Source organism: Acyrthosiphon pisum, chromosome X, assembly GCF_005508785.2.
Source record: "Acyrthosiphon pisum isolate AL4f chromosome X, pea_aphid_22Mar2018_4r6ur, whole genome shotgun sequence".
Taxonomy (NCBI): Eukaryota; Metazoa; Arthropoda; class Insecta; order Hemiptera; family Aphididae; genus Acyrthosiphon; species Acyrthosiphon pisum.
Genome location: NC_042493.1, coordinates 40,298,034 through 40,307,824, shown reverse-complemented (window position 1 = coordinate 40,307,824; position 9,791 = coordinate 40,298,034). Strand labels below are relative to the sequence as shown.

The window sequence follows — 9,791 nt, the reverse complement described above, 5'->3', positions numbered from 1 at the left end:
GATTTGTGTTGTTATAATAAATGACAGTATGACACCCACAAATAGATATATGTTAGACATCCGGCGTGTGCAGCGTGCGACGATCTCACGCTAGGCCTAAACCGCAAGATGACCATGTGTGGTCATCTGAAATAATAGTAGGGACAGGGACAAATACCCATCGAGGAGAGCTGGTGGACAAGCGTCCATCAGACGAACAACAAGACCCAAGAAGAACAGTTTAACTAAATACATAGTCACATCTCGCTGACCCACAGTTATATTATTCATTTATTGGACTTAGCCATTTTTTTGATTAAATAATAATAATTTAAAGAGTAAATAAATACAAGTAATACTATTCATTTTCGTAATTTATTTCTATACTTCCATAAGTAGATTCGCAGTTGTACGCTCGTTACACATGAATAAATCAATTGAAATGTGGATTGGGACGTACTGGCCCAGTGTTCTATAATTGTCCTATAGATTATTGCTCTAATTTGGATATTGTAGCATAATACCTAGTGAGATAGCGTCACGCGCAATATTATATATTTGTATATTTTAATCATGGCTGTCGACACTGTATAGCCCGGTGATTACCAACTCGTAGTTCATCACAATAATTAACAAAAACGATACTATTTTCGTTTAATAATTATATAGATAGTTGCCATGTTAGGCACCGTGACTCGTTTATTGCGATCGTCTTATCGCCTACGAAATTAACTTTTTTTTTGGCGATGACCGATGATGGATAACAGAGAGTGACGGTTAATCGAGTTTCTACTGTATTATAATTTAATTCTGGTAGGTAGGTACTCGTGTGTATAGTATAAATAGGTACTTATAATCAATAATAATATTTAATGTACCTATACTTGTCTAGGTAGGTATGTACCAATTATTATTGTTATTTTTATTTTCATTTTATCACGGGAAATTACACCTCACTTGAGTCATTAAGATAAATAACATATAGGACATAGGTAGGTAATTGTTGTAAAATGTTATAGCTAAATTATCTTTATAGTAGGTAATTGATAAATAACCACAAAGACCTACAATAACTTACTTGTTGATAGGTATACTATTATCAAAGGGGCATAAACTAGTTAGTAAGATAATTATTTTTTAACTTTCTAACCTAACAAGTTAGTTAATTTTCTAATACAAGGTAATACAACATTTTATTTTATTTTTTTTAGATGTAATTTCTCATCGTTTTCCAAATCCACGGCTATATATGGGACGGCTACTTAAGTGGATGGAAATTGTAGGCCTGAATAATATGACACCTGAGAATGTATACATCAAAAAAAGAATCTGTGATGTCCACTTTGACGCAAATACAAAAAGTCCTGGCACTAAAGCTCTGAATGCGAATGCATACCCTTCATTGAACATGTCAAATAATTGTAATTTGAATAATTTTTATAATTATTGCTGGATAAGGTCTTATTTTTAATCATAATTTTGTAACTAGGTATAGCTATAAATGTGATACCATCTGGGTCAAGTGTGGTAGTGCAGTCTGCTAGTTCAAATCATACTTTTAACAACGACCAGAGTAATGATGTTGATATGTCTGGTGTTGAAAAACTCGGTGATTCTGATCAACGACCTGGTATGCTTTCATTACATACTTACAGTGTTATACTTTTATTAGTCATTTTTTTTCTAATGGTATGCACTTTTTATACTTATTTCCAGTTATAAGTACTTGTGACGAAAATGCAACTGTTACTGACCCAATGAGTGAATAATTAGGTTATGTTGATCCATCAACATCGTATACGTCAAATATAGTAGTGCAGTCTGCTAGTTCAAATCATACTTTTAACAACGACCAGAGTAATGATTTTGATATGTCTGGTATAGAACCATTCAGTGATTCACTTCTGCAATGTATGTATAATTTATTTATACTTATAATTTATATTTTTGCTTTGTATTATAAATATTGTCTTGGATGCTTAGCTTATTTTGTAATTAATATTTGCGCCTTTTATTATGCTTTACTTTAATAGTGCATGATGAACACCAAAAAGTTGTTAAATATAGAAAAGAAAAAAAGCCTGTAGTTAAGTGCTTACAAAAACATGGTAATTATTATTTTCTACTGATTAAAAAACTGAAATTTATTAATCACTGATAGCACCATATTTTAAATTTCCTATCATCAATTGCTTTATCTTGTAACACGGATTAGCAAAAAATAAATTTGAATATATTTTTTTTTTTTGTAGGTGCTCTGAGTAAAATAAATGTCAGTAGAGTTAGCCAATTAACACCAAGGTGTAAACAATTTTACTCAGACAGTGTAGTTTTGAATAAACAACTGAACCGCTTGAAAACTAGATGCATTAGTTTTAAAAGTCGCCTGGCAGCTGCTTCCAAATTCGACAGTCAGTTTTTTTCCTCCAATACATCTAGGAAAATGACTTCAGCTGGCGCCATTTTCACTCAACTACAAATTAGAGAAACCCATAACAAGGCAAAAGGAAGACGTTTTACAATGGAGGAAAAGTTATTAAGTTTATCATTGTACAAACAAAGTAAAAAATCTTACCGGCTACTTTCTAAATTGTTTACATTGCCTTCAAGAAAAACCTTATCCTCACTTTTGTCCAATATACCAATTAAAACTGTTTGGATGAGACTTTTTTGAAAGTTTTGGGAGAAAATGTTAAACGGTTAAAAAAAAAAGATAAATTCTGTATTATACTATTTGATGAAGTAAGTTTAGAAGCTCAGCTCCATTATGATCACAATGTAGGAAATATTATGGGATTCGAAGATAATGGTTCAGGACGTACCCAAAATTTTGCAGACCATAGTTTGGTCTTTATGATAAAGGGTATAACCAAAAAATACAAACAACCAATGTCATACACATTTTGCCAGAGTTCAACGAATAAACATGATTTGGCCAACCAAATAAGAAAGGTGATTCAAGCAGTAACATCTGTTGGTCTGAAAGTTGTTGCTACAATTTGCGACCAAGGAACTTCCAATAGTGCTGCTATTAGAGTATTGCACAATTATACGAAAGAATACTATTTACGAAGAAACGAAAATAACTATGATGATAACTTCTATGAGATTCAATGTGGAGATGAACGCGTCAAAGTTATTCATCTGTATGATCCCCCGCACTTGATAAAAGGAATCAGAAATAACCTCCTAAACAAAAATCTTGTGTGTACAATAAATGGAGAGCGGAAGGAAGCACGCTGGCAAGATATTATGGATTTGTATGAATTGGACAATAATATTCAAGAGGTAAGAATGTTACCTAGACTCACTAGAGAACATGTTATACCAAACGAAATTAGAAAAATGAAGGTTAAAAATGCTTGCCAAGTATTAAGTCAACGAGTAGCAGCAATTCTAAATTTTTTAGCTTGTAAGTAACTATATATATATATTATGTAATATGTGTAAAAATAACTAATTTAATTTGTATAACATTTTTTTCAGCAAGGAATATAATGGACGTTAAGGCAAAGGATACAGCAGATATTTGTTTATTTTTCGACCAGATTTTCGATTCTGTCAATGGTAACTTCCACAAAGGTGTTGATGGGAAGGTGTATCGTACAGCTGTAACAAAAAACTCCCCACACCACCAACTATGGAGAAATGCAATTAAGGTGATGGAAACTATGCACTTTGTAGACAGTGTAACAAAACAGAAATGTAAATCTCAGCCACCTACGATTAAAAATTGGATACTAACTTTGAAAGGTAATTAATTTTAAATTATGTGGGAACTTTATACATAAATTTATATTATTAAATTTGTTACATACATTTTTGTTTCTTTATTTTAACAGGATTTCAAAATGTAGTCAAAGTTATGAATGCTAATGGTGTGCATTCTCTTCTATTAAGAAACTTTAATCAGGATCCATTGGAGAATGTGTTTGATGCTTTGCGGGCTCTAGGTTACAGGAATAATAATCCTAATTGCCAGATGTTTGCATCTTCTTACAGAACCCTGGTGTTGAACAATTTTCTATCAAGTCACTCGCCTGGCAGTAACTGCGAAGATGACCAAGGTAATAGTGGGCTGATGTCATTTCAAACATTATTTGATGCTTACTCAAAAGAAATGTTGGAAGCAGAGGTGACGGAACCATTACAAGACAGGGTTGCTGATGGAAAACTTCGAAAAAAACCACAAACGGAAAATACCCATGCTCAACTTGAACATCAAACCAATACTTATATAGCTGGATACATTTGCAAAAAACTCAATACAGTGTTCATCAAAGATTGTTCAAAGTGCCTGAAGGAAATCTGCACGTCAACTCCAACAGAACAGCATGATCTAGTTAAAAACAGGGATACCAATTAAATGGGAAATTAAATCTAAAATACCCCAATACAACATTTTGTCAACTAGTTCGAAACACAATTGATATTAATTATAAGCATTTACCGAGTATACAATGTCATCATTCCTTGTTGAAATGTGAATTAGTTCAAATTATCAATACAACTATTGATACCAACATTGTTTCATGTACAACTCACAAATCAGAGTTTGGCAAAAAATTGTAGAATTTGCAATTAAAATGTTTGTCTAAAACTGGTGCACACATATTAATCGAATATTAGCTGGAAAGATGTATATCAATAGTAAAGAAAGTGACCAAATAAAAATATTAGCATCTGCGAGATACAAAAAATTCTCCAAAAGGCCTCAATTTAGAAAAAAATAAAAAGTAAGAAATTATAATGTATAAAATTAAATTAATTATTATCTCTTAATGCCATTAAATTTAAAACGTTAAATAATATTTAAATTGTTCAGTATTCTTCTTGTTAATTAATTCATTATTTATTTTTATAATATTTATTATTATTTATATTATGCTGTTCAATATAAAAACAGCACAATTAAATGTAAAATCTGTATTTATAATTTATATTATTCAATTAATTGTTAACTTTTTTATTGTCATTATATTTAAAATGTTAAATAATATTTAAATTGTTCAGTATTATTCTTGTTTTTTTCAGTTTATTTATTATTTATTTTTATAATCTTCATTATTAATATAATTAAATGTTTTGTATTAATAAATCTGTATTTATTTTAATTTCTGTTGTTCTCCTATCACTTTATAGTTAATAATAATAAATTGGTAAAGAAAAAAAGAATTTCAATTGATAAATTCAAAAAAAAGCGGGAATACGGCCGCCGCCGCCGCCGTAGTTCTTGTCATCAGACACCAGGATCGCAGTTTTCAATGTTCGAAAAATTAACACAGCAGTTGCCTATCTATTAGTATTTAGTATTCTTGTCTATGTCTCAGTCGTTGTATGTGTTTCGCTTTCGGTGTGGCGTCTCTTAAGCAATTCGGTAACTTTGGTAACGCTGCTTGCATTTTTTACTTTTGACATTTTTATGTTTAAGTACTATTAAATAATAATATTGCTGATGCTGTTTGTAATTTATTATAATTTGAAGTTTTTATATCACAAATTATTCTATTTTTCTAAAATAAATAATATACAATATAGTAATTATACATAATATTACAATGTCAGACTGCGATGCAATTGACTTTCTAAAAGCCTGGGGTCTGGAGCAATACATTGAAGTTTTTCGTGGTAAGTACATCTAAATATTTGATACGTTTACAGTTTACTCTAAAGCATAGGGTCCCAAAATTTTTTCCCCGGAGACCACGTGTCCACGTGACAATTTTTTAAATTTTCGTAGACCTTTTGGACTTTCCTTTTAGAAAAACCTTTCGTAGAATTTTTACATACCTATTAATCGAGGTGTTTTTGATAGGTACCTTAGTACCTTACACGGAGCTACTTACTGAAACAGAGTTTACTATGAACTATGAAGTGAACATTTTTGAAGACTAGTTAGAATAATTTTAAAAGATTTAAAAATAGATTTAAAAGAATGAAATATTGAATTAAAAAATTTAAAAAAGCAAATAAATTAGTCTAGAATATAATTTACTGCCAATTGAAATAATAATAAAATTTAACTATCTAGAGAATTTTATTTTTTTCTTTGACAGAAAATGATATAGATATGAAGACTATACCCTTGCTAACTGAAACCATGATGATGAAATTAATTAGAAAATATTATCCAGCAGATACCTTCACCCTCAGTAATTTTATATTATAATTTATAATAACGCATAAGTATATAAATCAATTGTAGTTTTAAAATACCTTATTCGTTAAAATTAATTGGTAATATACCAGGTATTAAGTTAGGTTAGTACATTGCACCTATGATGTCTACAAACCCCTTTTCACTAAAATTGTTAAAGGAACATTTTTAATATTTTATGCAAGTAATTGTTTGTTTTTATTTTAGCCTGCATCTTGTAGTAGTATTGACACAGATATACAGATAACCAACTTAATACAAAATAATGTATGGGTAAGTCGTATTTTTTTTATTATAAGTAGGTACCTAGATTTAACTCTATCCTTATACCTAATAGGTCATATTATATTTAAATTATTTTATTGTTCTAATATTTCAGTGGATTCTTTTATTTCTATTTCAGAACTTGATTTTATTGTAATAAATTATATATAACTAATGAACTAGCTTTATTATAATTAAATGTATGTACTTAATTATCATAAGTAGGTACATATTAATATTCAATAACATTTTGTTTGAGAATATATGGGTAAGTCATATTTTTGTTTTTTTATATTAAGTAAGTTTATCTAATTTAATTCTAATACTTTAGTGGACTCTTATATTACTACTTCAGAACTTAATTTTATTGTAATACAATACATACAACTAATTAACTACTATAGGTATTCATTCAGGCGCGTATACAGGGGGTTGGGGGTTCAACCCCCCCAAAATCTACTATGAACCCCCCAAATTTTTTTTTGTGTACGCGCCTGTATTCATTTAAATGAACTTTTTTTATGTGAATTATTTCTTTTTATAATTTCAGACTGAAGCTTCCAGTAGTGGCAGTAGTAGTACAGAGAAATCGCCAGAAGAAATAACACAAAATAATGTATCAGTAAGCTATTATTTGCATTATATTTAGCACTTACTTGATTCTTTATAAATATGTTATCGTCTTTAAATAATTCATTTATTCTAATACTTCATTGGATTCTTTTTTTTATATTTCAAAACTTAATTTTATTATAATTCAATATCAGTATCTATACCTATTAAGATCCTTATGTTGTGAACCCCTGCACGCGCCGCACGGTCATGCTCACTCAGCATATCGGGTATGAGCGGACGCGACGTGTGGGTTCACACGATTGTCAGTCTGTATTACGTAGAGCTACGAGATTGTCTTTACTTTTGTTTGATTATTATAACGTGTACAATAAAAAACCAGTAGTTAGAACCAACAGTTGAGTGTAAATTATTTAACGGAAACCTAACCAACGTTGTAATAAACGTCTCAGTTCGAAGGTACTAGTTGGCTAAACCCAGACAAACGGCAAACCGCGAACTCTGTAAGCACGGATTCAACTGAGCTTACAACACTTAACGTCTGCATTTATTTCCAATGAAGTGTTTTTATGGCAATATGTAGGGATCATATACATTAAATGTAAGATTATGAACAAAATTATTATATGATTTAGGTAATTTATACAAATATTTTTATCTTGACTTAGATCAGAACTCATACAATCAGTACTACTATTATAAGTCTTGATATAAGAATAAAATTGTTATTTAGTTTTATAAGTATTATGCTTGACAATTTTATATTATTTTTTAAATATCAATTTTTTTTTATTCTTTAGAAAGTATTATGAAAATTAATTTAAATAGTAAATTATTTTATTCTTGCAGGAAATATTGAAACTCCTAAAAACTACAAATGAAGGGAAATCGTTATTGTCAACATTTCATCAAAGTGGTTTGTTAGATAGTGCAGGTCGTAGGCGTTTGTGTCATTTAATAATAAATAGAGAACTCAGAGATGATGTCCAAAGACGTATTTCATCGTCACGTTTACATAACCTTGCGTACCAAATCACAAAAGTTTTTCAAAATGAACGAGCATCAACTTATTTTATTCCATACATTTCTTACGGACCGGGCTTAAAAAGAGCAGCCAAAGGAAAGCTTCTCGATTGTTTGAATAATAAAAGAAGAGAATACAGAAAAGCTGGTTTGATAAGTTCATCGCGACGAAGTTCAACATCTTCTGAATCATCTTTTAATTCTATACCATAACCGGAAGGCCTTGTACAATTGACTGAAGAAGAAGGAAATTATATAGAATCTGTTGTGGAGGAAAATCTCAATTGGCTAAGAAACTCAAGTGAACCATGGGATTTAGTAGAAATAAAATGGAATTTGACTTCCAGCTATCGCTAAAAAGAATGATGTCACAAGATGGTCCTTCAATAGCAGAGTACATGACTGAGTTTCCATACTTGAAAAAACCTGCAGGATATCTCCTTATGAGTGCATGTCATATTATTAATAATTTTTAACTTATATCTAATTACTCAATCAATTTTTAAAATTTTATTATTTATTCTTCAGATTTTGAAAGACTTTAACGTTGCTTATCCAAAATCAGTTGACAAACTTTATCAGAACCTACCAATATACAGAAAGAAGATTATCGATCTAACATTGACTAGAACTAAGAAAACTAAAGATTCCACTGTGCATCAAATTTTAAATGAATACCTACAATACAACACTGTCGGTTAGTTAAAATATATTTTGCTTAACAATTACTTAATAAATATTTTTATGAATCAAACAATATCTCAAAAAAATAACAACCCTTGACTAACATGATTTTATTAACAAATACATGGTACTTCTTCATTAAATAATTTTATCAAATACATAATACTTATAATTTATACTACTAATATTTTGTATTCCTAAAGTTAATATTCAATTGGTACATATTTAGTGTTTACTGTATGTAATGGAATTAAAAAAAAAAAAAAAAAAAAAAAAATATGTAAACGATGTTATATTTAGTCAACTAAGTCTTTGTTTATCTTAAATACAGTATTTATATAGAGTATTTTTGTTTGTTTATATTACAATATTTGTTATTTATTTATTTTTATTTTTTTTGTGTTTTTCGAATTAAATTACTAGAAAATGATGTTTATTGTTACTCCCTGCACCACCACAAGCTTAGCTTAAAGGTGTAGGTAATTTTTTTATTATTTCTAAATACTTTGTATAATTTGTGTTTTTCAAATAATAAAAAAAAATCTTTCAATTCAAAAAAAAAAAATTCAAATTATTATGTTAAAATTAAAAATTATAATAAGTACTTAATTTATTATTATTTTTTTTTTTTTAGATGAAGAAACATCGAATATAGTTTGTTTTGTTTGGTCTTCCTCGTTGGAAATTCAGTAGTTAGAGGAAAAAAGTCTACAAGTCAATGGAAACCATCAAAGTTAGAAGCTAGAGATGGATTTATCACCAAAGTATCAAGTGACGCAGAAGTCCAGAAAACCATTGGAAGAAGGAGAGAAAAGTTTGACAATATATTTCTTTCAGTGTACCTACTATGAATTTGTTCAATATATTAAAAATGTAAACAATTACTTAATTTTAATTTTATTTATTTATAATAATTAATAACCTTTTTCATTGAGACCTATACCTATGTCTTTAACAGTAGCCAGCTAGGGCTTTAATGATATTTTATGAATATCCCGTTTTATGTTACAATATTTATCATAGAGTTTTCCTCTATTTGGACTAATACTGTTTCCTTCTTTTGCATATCCAATGAAATATGTATACTGTGTTTCACAAGGAATCAATTCTT

At 29.3% G+C, this 9,791-nt stretch overlaps 1 long non-coding RNA gene across 1 annotated transcript; it reads left to right on the top strand.

Moving 5' to 3' along the window:
• Positions 1-6,743: 6,743 nt before the first annotated feature.
• On the top strand, positions 6,744-9,541 carry LOC107883239. Its single transcript, XR_003838635.1, has 3 exons — positions 6,744-7,022; positions 7,823-8,693; positions 9,315-9,541. It is a non-coding gene; the product is annotated as an uncharacterized LOC107883239 (long non-coding RNA).
• The last annotated feature ends 250 nt before the right edge of the window (positions 9,542-9,791 follow it).